Consider the following 14,768-nt stretch of genomic DNA (forward strand, 5'->3'; position numbering starts at 1 on the left):
TATGACTTTTCAGTGCCTGAAGCTCCTTCCTTCTTCCCCCCTTTTCCACCAGACTGGCTTTCATTCCCCCTGACGACTGACATTGATCTATCCTTGAGTCTTTTAGCTCCAGGACTCCCATACCTTAAACTTCTAAGTCTTGACCATTAAAAGAACAGAGAAGCCAATATTTATGAATCTGTCTGCAATGATTTCCTGGTCCGTTTCTTGTGTCACCATCTGTAAATTGGCTTGTTGGTATTAGGCACATACAGCGACAGACTTGACAGCAAACTGCTGAAAAAGTGATGAAATGTCTCAGGGAAACACGATGTAATGGTGTTAAAGAGAAGAAGGCATAACACAACACTGAGCAGTGTGTGCTGGACAAACAGAGTTTAACATATTTGGAAAAGGCAAAGTAAAACAATACAGGTCATATCTACTGACACATTAATGTTTTCATTTCTTTTTTTCTTTCTAATGATATAAGTTGAGTATTCAATAATAAACATTACACTCTAATAGGTTAACTTGAATGGTTTTGTATTAAGCATCCTGTACCAGTGGACTCAAACAACAACAGCTTATCAAAAAGAAAAGCAGGAGGGGGGTATTAATTTAGTCAAATTCACAAAATTGAGCTTTTTAAAGTTGAGGTTTGCTTGAAAAATGTGACTTCCTCAGGTTTATGTACACATTAGCTAAATTAGGGTTAATTATTGCACAAACAGTAGGTTTAACATTGTGTTCAGAGTGTCAACATCACAGCCAGTACCTGTTCTCTGCGGGAGAGACTTCAGATTTCGCTCTCAGTGGGACGGTGCTGACACTGCGCACATCTAATGTCGCTACTCTACTTGTAGTGACTTCATTCATAAACTGCAATGTGTGAAATAACACATTCAAAATATTTGTATTATCAGAGTCCCAACAATATCTAAATGCCACAGCTGTAAAATGTATAGTCTTTTACACACTTAGCCATTCACCCTTCACAATTTCATTCAAGCCCCACTGTGTATCCTGCTTTTAATGTTTTGTGTGTGTGTTTGAACGATCTGCTCTTCTGTGAATACAGTAAAGAGCATGGCGTGAGCAATGTGATGGGAACATAGTGCCATCTTCTGCCCAGACTTGTTACTGCTATTTTCTTGATTACACTGGTTCATGTCTGCGACATCTGGTTGCAGGGACATAATGTGATGTTAATCTCCTGAGACCTGGTCTTATTTTTACCTCAATATTCTGTTCAACCTGGTGCTTTTATTTACTTGTGTGGAATAAGAAGAACTCAGACAGACACCATCTCTGCTACGCACACCTAGTCAACATACTGAATGTCCTAACATGTGTTTCCAGACTGCAGGGGCATTCTTCCATTGCTTGGCTACAACATCCAATACCAAACAAGCCTTCCTCACTGTGGGCGGCATGCTGCTCACAGTGTGAGCTCCCTAATGGCTATAATGGAGGACAAGACCATTTATTATTACTGGCGGGATGAGGTATGTATACGGCTACAATTAAGGAGAAAAACATCCTGGTGCTTGTAAAGGGCAGTAATGTGACTCTGGGAGTGATGGATGCAGGAGGAATGAGTCTCGCAGGCCTGTGGGAGTATCTTATTATCTGAGGCAGGTGGGGGATCCGTCATTGAGGAAAATTAGAAAAGGGAGCCAGAATGAGCGGGAAAAGAAAGACATGGGGGAGAAAGAGGCTGGAAAGATAGGTATCTTGAAATTGGAGAGAAGGAAAAGGAGAGGAGCCAAGAAACAAAGTAAGAGATGTTAAAACAAGAGAAGGTAAAACACAGGTTTGCTCTGCTGGTCAGTTACATAGTGACAGTAGGCAAGATAAGTGTAGCTAAACTTGCTTTGAAGCAAATTCATCTGTTATTACAGATAATTGGAAGTCAAATTGAAGAACTGCCCTTGATGTAATGCTTTCCATGTGGAATTCACTTATTTACTATTCCAATAATTAGATTATTAGCAAAGTTACTGACGATCCTTTCAAATTGCTGGTAATAACGCCCCCTTCTTGCCATGTATGTGCTCTATGTGGAAAAGGATTTCTCTCTCTCTCTCTCTCTCTCTCTCATCATTTTTCCTATTCAGAAATCTGTTTCCTTAAAGAACAGGAAATATTGTCTATCCTGCATCCATTTGTTTATATTTTGGTATCACTGCAGATATAAAGCCATTAATCTACGCCTAAGAACACATTATTGTATGCATGAAAAGGACAGGCACCACTATCTGTGTGAATTATTACAAACACCAGGGTCCATGTTCACTACTAGCAAGCAAATCTCAATTAAACTGGCAGGTGAAAGTGAAATGCATAAAATACCGTGCTTGCAGAATTACAGCCAAATGTATTACTAACTGTAAGTGTGTTTGTTTCTGTATGCGCCTGTTCACATGGTCCCCTATTTGGGATGAACAGCCATATGCATGAATTCATTCTGTGGGGCAGCAAATGCCAATGAGCTGCCTAATAGCGCCATTAGGCTCTGACAAATGAAAAAACAAACTTACTCTAAAATGGAGATTCATACGTTTCAGTGCCTTTGGTTTCTTAACCATCACTCCTGGGTCGATCTTACAATTATCTATGGCTGTGACATTTGAACTGCAATTGATTCAAATGGAACATTCATGCCCATGGATCACTGTTATTCAAATTGTACGACAGATGAAATTGTAGAATCTAATGTGGACTGATTTCATTATCATTGGCGCTTGGAAATGTCCAGTTGGAATACTTAACATAATCAGACAATCAGGGAAGGTTAACTCTACACTGTACTTAGACTTTCAAATACCAATATTTTATTAAGCTATGATTGGCTGTTTGAGCTAAAATCAAACTGATAAAATAATGGGTGCACTGTTTCACAAATACTGCTACTCTTTTTAACTCTACATTATAGATATGTGTGAGTCAAATGCATTACAGAATTACTGCCTAATGTGAATTTTTACTAAATGTAGTAGATCGTCTGTGTATTCTTGAGGCTTAAATGCATGATGGGCAATAAAGATTATTGCATCACAGATTTTAAGAATTTTTCAATACAAATCAATTTTAAAATAACAGAAATACACACACAAAAAAGATATTTTCCAGTTGCTTATGTAAGAAAAATGCAGTTATATAATCTCAAAAAAGTAGTTTGTACACAAAAAGAAAAAGATGCATTCCTTTTTTTCCCTATCTTTTACTTATCTGGATAATCCGAAAATTCCTAAAACTGTCAATAAAATGTCAGGGTCCCCTATCTCATGTACATACTCCTGACATTTCGTGAGGATGTGCTGGAAACTTTATACAGTATATACCCCTGTCTGCGTGCACTGGGCTTGACTCTGTGTATGTGCACGAGTGTCGCCGTGCCCATGTGGACTTGTTAAATCGATTTTCTGGAAGATGTACGTGATTTGCAGTGTCAGTTGTACATATTGACAGGCAGCCTAGTCTAATGTAAAAATGGATAATCCCCAGCCTCATGGTGGATGCTCCATGATAAGAAATTTATTGTCATTTTAATGTGTTTTCATTGATATAATCATCTGCCAAAAGCAGGGAGGTGATATTGAGAGAAACAGAACAGCACAAAGAAACACATAGAAAAGCACACTGAGACAATTAGTCATAAAATAAGGCAAAGTGAACATGAGCAAGACTAAAAATCTATTTATTTATGCAGAAAGAAAAAAACTACAACAGTCAGACAGAAGGAGGAAGTGATAGAAAGAGGCAGATGGGGGACATTAAGTCAAAGTTAAGTAACCATCGTCTGCTTCTTTATCTCACCCAGATATGGTAATCCAGTGAGCCTCTGATATTTGTTTAACAGCCTGGCTTGTGTGTGTGTGTGTGTGTGTGTGTGTGTGTGTGTGTGTGTGTGTGCGTGTGTGTGTGCGTGCGCATATGTGTGAGATTGAGAATATGAGTGAGAAAAGGCCCAGTCGTGCTTTTTCATCTTGCTCCCAGTTACACCAGCTCAGCTTAGCCAATGTTGAATGAAACAGTTATAATCTCATTGTGATGGAAAAGTGAGTATAAACTACTTCTAAGGCATTCAGAAAAAACACAGCTGTGCATATGTGTGTTAAAGTAATCTCAGTAAACAGATATCTGCATATAAATTTGCAGGATCCGTAGGCAAGATACATGACTTTTTATTCCTGATGTGCTTTCTGATGTGTGGTTGCAGTGCCACTACTATTGAACAGTCAAGTCTGAGCAGATAGTAAAAATTCTACTCACTGGTCACATGATGAGTCTCTGCAGCATTTGTAAAATGATGCATGGAAATATCAGCCATTTGAACCAAAATTAGGCCATTGGTCCCAGAAGCCACATGCATGTTTTATCTAGGTTTGTTGAGTCTTCAGACACAGAGGTCTAAAGAGCTGACTGGCTTTTTTCAGCTTGCTCAGTCACCATGGTAACTTTTTTTCTAGCATTAGGCTGATAGTAATGTAAATTCTTAGCTGAGGAAAGACTTTTTGATACTGCAGACTTTATTTGTCTGCCAAGTAAACACACTCAACCTAAATTGTATCACACACATTTAGTTGTTGATGGTAGTGATTTTATGTAACTTGTACTTGATAATACATATAAATACACTGCGGTGAACACATTGCATTCTTGTCTTGTTCCTGGAAATATATGGGCATTTCCAGGAATGGTATACTGTCAATGAGTGGTTAAAAAATCTGAAAAATAAATGGAGGATGCTTAATTTTAAAATGGTACTTTTTTTGTTTGTTTGTTTGTTCTTTTCAAAACATATTCAATTTACATCCAATATATAACCAGACTTTGGTTATATTTCTTTTGAACCTAATTTTGTTTCTGTGAATCAAATTCATTTTTTATATCATAGGGCATCCATGAGAATCCTCCTTGGAACAAAAGTCAATAAAAGCATCAAAGTTAATAAACACATGTGTAATGATGTTTGATTTTCTGTTTTTAATTGCCAACTTGATTTTTCCTGTCCCAGGTCAGATAAAAAGTATGTTAAGTGTGAATGAAAAACCTACGCTTGCAGCTATAATGTATTGAGGGATTTCACAACCAATCCTGTTTTATTTCCATGCACAGATTTAACTATTTAGGAATTGCCTGAAGTCTAGAGCCCATGGACATCACCAATTGCTGATTTTTTTCCCTTTGAGATGCTCTGCTAGGCCTTTACTGCAGCCACCTTCAGCTTCTGCTCATTTGTTTGTCTCTTTGCATTTAATTTTGTATTTAATAAGAGCTATCTCTACTGGATTAAGATCAGATGAATGACTCAGAGTTTGAAGTATCATCATAGTCACAACACTACCGCCTCCTCCATGTCTCACAAATAATGTGCTACTGTCATTGTCAGGATATCGTGTTTGTTTTTTCCTCCTCTGTGCTTTGGTTTCCTTCTCTGGAGTTGGTTACAGTGGGTTCGCCTGTGGATGAGTTTGGATGCAGATACCATTCATTTCCCCTGGTCTTAAATGCAGCAGACTCACTGAGTTTGCTGTATTTAGGATTGATAATTGTCCCAAGAGCATCTTCACCCTTGTGGTGGTAGTGACTACTCTGTGATCCATAGCTCAGTAATAAAAATTCTCTTTCCGTTCCAGCTTGCCTTTTCCAAGCTTGGCTCCTCGATTCCAGCCCATTTTTGTCCGTGGTTCATCCTCAGTGCCTCCAGTGTGCTCCCCGCTGTCTCACTAGGATTCTGTAAGCTGCTTTCACTAACTGCTGTCCGCCTGCCCACTCTCCGCCACAGCTGCTCACCTAGCCTGTTGAGTAGATGTACCGAACCCCTCCCAACTTTGGATCCCCCTCACAGAAAAGTAAGAGTGTCTAAACTCACAAGGCAAACCTGTCTCTCAGAAAATTCAGCTAACTGTCTCCTCTCCTTTCCCAGCACCCCCTCGAGTCTCACTGGTTTCTATTAAAGGAGTACCTGGTACGTATCAGTCTGTTCGAGATGGTGTTCTGCTGCCAGTCTGGTAAATGGTGGAGAAGATTGGTCAGTATTATCGATGATGGGCAACAGTTTGGTCAGTAACTTTCTCTCGACCACAGCTTCAAAAATGTCTTGTTTGAAGCCAATCACAGACCCATTCCTAGTAGTTTCATTCTGTCTATTTTTGTCACCAGCGCCATCGCTGGTCTCCCGTAGACTACAGCAAAGTATGCTGCACTCGCCACAAATAAGTGATGAAAAATCACCAACATTTTGTGGACACAATGAAGCATCCCAGCTTCCTTAAGAAACAGAGCCTTCTCATCCTCTTTTCATCCACCAGTGCTCTGTACTCCTTCATAGAGTATTTCTCTAAATTGGATGACCCTAGGTTGTGCTGAACCTGAGGCATACAAGGTTGACATGAATGGAGATGGCATAGCCCCTTATGAAGCACTGCTTGTGCACATCACCAAATCAGAAGAAGATTGATCAATCTGACACTGGCCTGTCAGGAAGTCAGTAATCCATAAGAAGGTTGACATCTACACTGATATTTTCTGTAGCTTCTCTCTCAGTAGCAGGGGCTGGATGATGTTGAATGAGAAATCAATGGTGATCTTCATCATACAGCTGTTACTATCTTGATTGGAGAACAATCTCTGCAGCACATAGATTATTGGGTCATCCACTCTCATGTTTGGTCTATATGCAAACTTCAGAGGATCAAGAGATTTTTTTTTTTTACCTGAGACAGCTATGTGGGGCCAAGACTAATCTCTCCAAGTTGGTTGATAATCATTAAGTGAGGCTGACAGTGTTAACTTTTTTAACACTAGTATTTTCTCCTGTTTGAGTTAATAGTAAATGTGACAGAGGATCACAAACATTTGGCTAGCACAGGTCCTTGGAGCCTTGAGAATGATACGGTACCATGAAGCCCAGCAACCTTGCCCTTTATTCACATGTGTAGTGTGAGAGATCATTTGTTTTCTGTGACTTGTGTATTAGTGGGGACTTACAATGATTATGTGTATCCCATTATTGCATTGCCATAACAATTGGATGAATATATAACAAAGTTCAGTATAAACACAGGACCATTTCAACATGCTGTTGATGGCACACTTGCAAGTTCAGACATGGAAAAAGACCCATTCTTACTCACTGGCTTGCACATGTGATTATGGCCACACTCACCCTTTGCTGGCAAAATGACTTTTTGCAGGCCCTGATGGCTAAAGTGAATAAACCTCCATTAACTTTACCTTTTTCTTCCCTCTACAGTTCTCTCAGATTTTCTCCCATCTCTTCTGTTTATTTCTTAGTTCTTTCTTTGTCCCTTAACCCTCTTTTCTTTCTTACCACTCCCTTCTATCCATCTAACTCTCCTTCTGAGCCCTCTCTCTAATATCTCCCCTGCAGCCATTTTTGGGACCCTACAGGGAGGGAAGCAATCTTAGATTTATTTTACCTCCAATTTCCAATTTGAGAGACCCCTGCTGCTCGAGGCGAATCTTCAAAGGGCCTGATGTGAGTCGTACTGTTAAATTAAAGTCTGTAAAAAATGGCAAAAATATTTCAACCCCCCCCATGTTCCTAAATAGAGCAACAAGAACCAGAACATCATCTACACTCTGTACACAGAACAGCATGTATTACCTCCCTGAATAGTTTCTAGGGATACAATCCCTGGCAAGGAACATGACTTAAAGTGAACATGAGACAGAAATGTGCCAAAAGTGAATAATATTAATAGAAAAACATAAGTTGAACTGTAATCAGAACTTTTCATGTAAATAGTAAATCCCTTCAACAGGACAGTTAACATAACAAGAAGCATTTCAGCTACATAAATGACTTTCATGCCACTATATTAAATATCGTGTTGGGAAAATGCTATGTACTTGCAGTCAGTGCCACAGTGATACATTCAACAGTTACAGTAGGTGGCATTAAAAGACAAATTAAAGCTCTCCTGGCCTTATTTCATAGCTGATCCGACCCCATGCAAAATAAGACCCAAACTATTGCCCGAATGTCCTTTGATACGCCATCACCACTGAAAAGAATACAGTCTGCCTTGTAGTCTCCATATGTCAGTTCTCAAATCCTTCCACAAAAGAGCCACATACACGCCATTTTTGTTCTTGATCTCTCAGAAACACAAACTGTCTCTCTCCCTCCCTCTCTTTCTTTCAAAAACAAACACTCTCTCTTTGACTGGCCTATACACACACTGTACTCTTGCATTTACACTCGCGCAGCACACAGTCCTCTTCTCACAGTATAAAGCCTGAAGACAGGTGTTGGATTAGCTTTCTGGAAGAAAAGAGCTCAGCTCCTTTCATAGGAGTTGAGCTGGCCTGGAGAGCCGGGGAGGCAGGTGCACCATGAGAAGAGGGAACGGGAAAGAAGTGCGTGTATGCATGTGCGTTTGTGTGTCAGAGGATGCAGCCCAGTCATCCTATCTATTGAGAGGAAAAGAAGGGGCTTTTGGCAAAGCTGGCTCCTGTAATTGGAGATCCTGGCGTGGCCAGAAGTGAAGCGTGGTTGGCTGTTGCCACGTGGTGACAGTTGCTTGCCAGCCATCCTGTCTATACACATATACAAGCACACTTTCATACACACAGAGAGACAAATGCACACTTGGACGTTTAAACTTTTGAATGCCTTCCACTGACTAACAGTTGCTCTAATCTGTTTAGATTTTCCCCACAAAAATTGTTATGTTCATCATGAGAATCAGATCATTTCTGCATCATCTCTAAAATGAAAAACAATCTTTTTATTATTAATTGTAAATCCAACAATCATGCAATCAGGAACCTGGCCAACCTAGCAAATACTTACATTGCAGACTCACAGACTTTGCAAACATGCACAAGCTGCCAGCTTGTAACCAGGGTAACAGAGAGAGCAAAGGAGGCCTCTTCCAGATGCTTTTGTTCTTAAGGACAACCCTTGGAGACTGTCTGCCATATTACCATGGGACTCTAGCCCTCTCTCTCTCTCACTCACCCTCTCCCTCGCTCTCTCTTCTCTCTCTCTCTATCACCTTTAATCCTCCAATTTGAGGCTTTTTTCATTTAAATGACCAATTACAGAGATGCAGAGTAAAGGGGGAAGCGCAACAAAGTAGAGGGGGTTTGAGGAGGGGAGTAAACTGAAGGGCAGATGGAAAAGTACAAAAAGAGCTGAAGATAGGCAAGCATACTGTAGTGTGGTTGTGTGTGTCTGTGTGTGCATGTGTGTGTGGGTGGGTGGATGGGTGGGTTGTGTGTTGGTGTGTCATATTAAAACCCAGAGGAACCCAACCTTACCCTGCCAGCTGTGAGGCAGGTGCAAGGTTACATTCTACACTCAAGTTGCACTCCAAAAAAACTCTTGCATTTGTGTTTAGCAAATAAGTGTGTGTGCGTGTGTGTGTAGGTGTGTGTGTGTGTGTGTGTGAGGCACTTGAATTTCGTCTGAACATTCAAACAAAAAGTAAAGTAGTAGCTTTTTTTCATACATTTGCTTATCATAAAAGCAAAAGAAGTTTGGATCTTCACATTTACGGTAGCTCATGAAATAAAGTCTTCAGCATAGCGTGGCTCGTGTGATTTTTCCTGGTTTTTTTTGCATTTTGATCTTCATTTAATTGGGAATGGAAGATAAACTCAAAGTGCTTAAGGTAATAACACACAACCACACACTTATTAATTAATAACAGGTCCTCCTTTACCCCTGAATAAATAGCTGCAGATTTGAAATCATGTTTTTCCCTCCGCTGTATTTCAGCTATGGGTTGATCTTTTCATGTTTGCTTGCAGTGCTCGTTTTGCTACATGCTACGTGTTCTTCCTAAATTAAGAAACTTAATAAACCAAACCTTTCTGGGGAACTGCTCTATCCTTTTAAAAAAAAAATCTTATATTTATTATACTTTTTTGGCAGTTCTCAGTTAAATGGCTTGAAACAAGCGTGTGAGAGAGAGTGTGACCCTGTGGGGTGTGATTCAGCGTGATTAATTGTTGTTAAGTGCGCTTCTTATAAGAGATGTTGTGCCTGCAGAGGAAAGAGACTATTACAGCTGAGACCCATACATCAAGCCTGATAGACCAGTGAAAGACGACCACCATCAGCGCACATGTGCACAAATGGTACAATTAAAACAGCTAAAAATGTGGGGGTAGGTAACTACAGGGACATCAGGCTATTGACCCAGCAATCTGTGTTCATTATTAGTTTACTGAAAATGATGTGAAACTGATCCTTTTTTGGTCACAATACATTACATGGATGCCATTACTGAAGGGCCTGTGTCAGAATTACATTAGCATTTATAGATATGGGATTTCTCTCAATTACTTCTTCCCATATTACTGGCTTACAGGGCTCATGGCCCATATAAGAATGAAGCTAAAGATAAACCAATTAATTTAACCAAAGATTACTGCTCTATCTTACTTTTTTTTTCTCACCACAATTCTTTCCAACTGAATAAATGCTGCCTTGGTTTAATGTCTGTACAGCTATAACTTTGACAGCTTTCTCTCCAAAGAGAAAGATCACCTCCATCACAATGGCACTTTTGCCCCCTCCAGTCAGTGGTTTATGAAATACAGCATGGTCCAAGTCCAAGTGGAAAGTCCAAGCTTCCAGCCCTGGAATGGCAGATTGACTGAGGAATCAATAAGATGACAAATAGGCCACAACACCAAGGCTAAGGATTCAAGATGGATAAATCTGGTCTTCCTTCTCTCCATCTATCATACAATATAAGAGAGGTAGGGAGAGCAAATGCAATGCAGCTACGATCACTACTACAAAATCTTTCTTATCTTTTGTCTCACTTGAAAAAAAAATGACAAGAAAACATTAATTAGTTTCTGTGTAAGAAATCTTGAAACTTCAGTTCAGAAATGTTGAATTATGGATGCACATTTCACAATTGTAATAGCTTTTGCAAAGAATCAGCTTTCATTTCCTCTGTGCCTCCAATTCTCATCATAATATAATATAACAGGAAATAAATAAATCACATTATATCAAAGAGCTATTGCACAAGCCTTGGCATCGAGGAAAAGCTCCAGTTGCAGATTATTTTTATTTCATGAGCAGAATGTTTCAAGTTTTCATTGGCTGCACCGACATCAAATGCTGTAAAACTTTTTTAAAACTTAATTTAAGTATTAAAATCATAGTCTACCTTAAAATGACTGTCAAACAGTACACATAATAATATCAGTAAATGTTTGACGAATGTAGGTCAGTGTCTAGATAGTATGTAATGGTGCTGAGGCTAGGCTGAATTTGTTTACTGTTATTGCAGTTCCCACGAAGTCCAGTAGATGTCAGGCTTGTTAGCAGAAAGTTAATATTGACTGCAGTGTGGGTGTTGACGTCGGTAGATTGATGGCAAATAATGTATTGCCATGAGATGCTTAAATTATTTATCTGATATTTTCATTTATAACATCTCTGTCACCATGGGATTTTTTTCTTGTTAAGATTTAGTGGCTAATGGAAGATAGATTTGTATGTTGTACAGATAGCAAAGCCAATTGATTGAAATTGTGATTTTTGAGACTGGGTTATAGAAATATAACTGACTTGATTTGCTTATATTATGTCTATTAGATCAAATTATCCAGAATTATCCAATCATAATGAGCCTTACTGTGTAGTATAATTTAGAGCACACTAACAGAATAGCTTAAAGTGTCCCCCCCCCCCCCCCCCCCCCCCCCCCTCCCTACCTCTAAATAAGACTCAGTTATATGGGTGCTTAATATAGCTTTTAAGATATAGTGTATATAAATTATGGTGACATAATCAAATACACAACTCTCGAGGCAAAATAGCTTAATAAGGTGTACTTTTCTACCAATTCAATATAGATATTTATTTTAAATATGTGAAAAATATTTATTTAAGATTAGTGCCACTTGAACACTGCATCATGAAATGAATGGTTGGTAGAAAAAAAGGCTAATTGGACAACATTTTCCTATACATGACCAGTAACTTCCAGAGAAGGTTCACCATATAAATCAGAGTATAATGAAATAAATTTGCAGCGGAAGAACACAAGACCACAGACGAGAACAGGGGAAATCATAGAGCAAAGGAGAATAAAATGGCTTCTGTTGCAGCCACAACACTGAATCAGCCATGAACATCTCTGTATACCAAAGTACTCTAGAATCAAATGTGAGGCCATCTGTCCAACAGCTGAAGCTTGGTAAAAACTGAGTCATGCAACAGGACAATGATGCCAAGCACAGCAGAAAATCTACAACAGAATGGCCAAAAAGGAAAAGAATCAAGGTGATGCAGAGGCCCAAAGTCCAGACCTGAACCTTATTAAAATGCCTAGAATAAAACCTTAAGAGAGGTGCATAAACAAATGCCTGTAAACATTTAAAACAGAGGAACTGTAGCTTGCCAAGTGAAGGGACACTTCAGTAAAATCTTGTTAAAATGTTATTGTTCCACTTTCCCATGAGAAACAATACACCAGCTTATTAACAAGTGAAAGTTTATCTTGAAACATTTGATTTTTAACATGGTAACAATGACACCCTGCTAACAGCACAATATTATAGCTATGTTGCTGTTTTACTCTGTAACTAGATAATGAGAACTTTCCAAACTTTATTATTTATTTATTTATTTTTTTACATTTCATTGAAAAATTACACCCGTCAGCCGCAACATTAAAACTACTTGCCCAATATTGTACTGGTCCCTCACCATGCCTATCATGGTGTTCCGTTCAGTTTAGTTCAATTCAGTTTATAAAGCTGCCAACAGATAATATTATTGCCATGGGTTTGTGATGTGCAGCAAAATTTACATGGATGGTGGGTTTTCTCAGAGTAATATCATCATGAATGCCTGGACATACTGTAAGACTTCCAAACAGAATAATACACAGAGTATCACGCTCCATCTCCACAGCTTGTGTTCCTTCCTATCCTGCTACTATCTCAGATAAAAGAAAAAAAATAATTAAGTGTACCATGTTGCTATTAACATAATACACAGGAAAAAGTCCATACATCCTTGTTTGATTCTTTCAAGAAATGGGTGTGATGCTTGGATGCACAGTGTGAAGTAGACAAGGGTGTAACCAGTTTGCAGCTTTTCAGGCAACACACAGTAAGTGGTAATGCATATCTTAGAAAGCATTCTTCTATAACCAGCAGAAAGCACAAGAAAAAAGCACTGTCTGCTTTTGAAATTTAATGCTAATGTATATGCCATTATGCTTCCATGCAGCTTAGTTTTTTAATACAACATTTCATTGTATCTTATATCTGTGTCATGAAAATTTTACGGATAAATTTGAGCATCTAATAAAATGCACAATACAAACTTTACAAAACATAACCTCAGTTTTACTCTGCATGAGAAATGTCCACCTCAGTAGTACTTAAATCTGCATGCAAACCCCTTTTTATTTAAATAAACACAAAGTTGTACTTTTTAAAATACTGTATAATTACAGGGGATGAGGCAGTTAACCTTGAGGTGAAGGCAAACTCTGGAAGTCCCCAAAAGTAAAGAGGTTGATTTAGCAAACCTGTTATCATTACTGTCAAACCATTTCAGGGCTGCAGGATAGCTTGTGGTAAAATTGGAGTTTCCTTCATAATCAGCTGTCATACACTTATACACAAAAGGCATCTTGAGTCATAATGTACTCCGGCTGCAGCATCACTGCTAATGTAGGTCACAATGTCCTGCGGGTTGCCAGGTACCATCACCCTATATATCAGTTAACTTAAGTGATATGCCAAGAAGCAAACATGAGCAATATGAGATGCTTTCTTTCTTATATATATTTCTTATCCTATTTACTGTAGTGTTAAAAGCTATGTGCCTTCTATAGCTACACAACCTGCATCCATTTAGTAATTATTGTGCTGTATTTCACACTAAGTGTGTTGTAGGTGAACAACCTGTTAGCCAAACAAACACCAGACACACAGTATTTAAGTAGCATACCTTTAATATAAACATTTTATTATTTTATTCTACTGTGACCAATACTCGGCCCTGCTCTCTGCAGCTCAGTGCTGTCTCTCTCTAATGAGCTATGGTTTGCCATCAGTCATTACAGGAAGCCTGATTATCCAACTGGCATTCTGCACAGCTCACAGAGAACTTCCTGAAGGTGACCTTCTCAGGTTGCCATAGAAACCTCTCTCTCAGTGAGATAGAGAGAGAGAGTGAGAGAGAGGCAAAGAGAGCGAGGGACAGAGACAGAGCAATACAGAGAACAATAACAGAACATTTTGTCCAAATAAAAAAGCATTAGTATGCTGTGGTGTCATTGCACAGGCACATCATCTGGCAGTAGAGTTGTCTTGTTAACCAGTGGTAAACAGATAAAAAAAAAAATCCCCTATCATTATTCAACAGCCTTCCATTTACTTTATTTATTGCATTCATTACCTTAAAAATGTTACTGTGAAGGTTCATTATTTGTCATCAGGTTAGAAGGTGTTTTTTTTTCCTTTTTGTGTTTTTGGGGGTGACGTGTACACCTATACACCATGTTTATCAATGAGCTGCACCATAGAACTGAAAAACAAAACAGCTGCTGGAGTCTGGGGAGATGTTGTTGCCATTCTTGACTGATATATAACTTAAGCTTGTCTTCTTTGTCATATTATTTGTTTCATGATGTGCCAAAAGCTTTGATTTGATGAAGGGTTTGAACTGCACACAGGCCAGTTCAGCACCCAGACCCTTGGACTATGAACCTGACGCAAAAGATGGTTTAACATTGTCTTGCTAAAATGTGAAAGGCCTTCCC

The sequence above is a fragment of the Maylandia zebra genome, linkage group LG11 (assembly GCF_041146795.1).
Source record: "Maylandia zebra isolate NMK-2024a linkage group LG11, Mzebra_GT3a, whole genome shotgun sequence".
In the NCBI taxonomy this organism is placed as follows: Eukaryota; Metazoa; Chordata; class Actinopteri; order Cichliformes; family Cichlidae; genus Maylandia; species Maylandia zebra.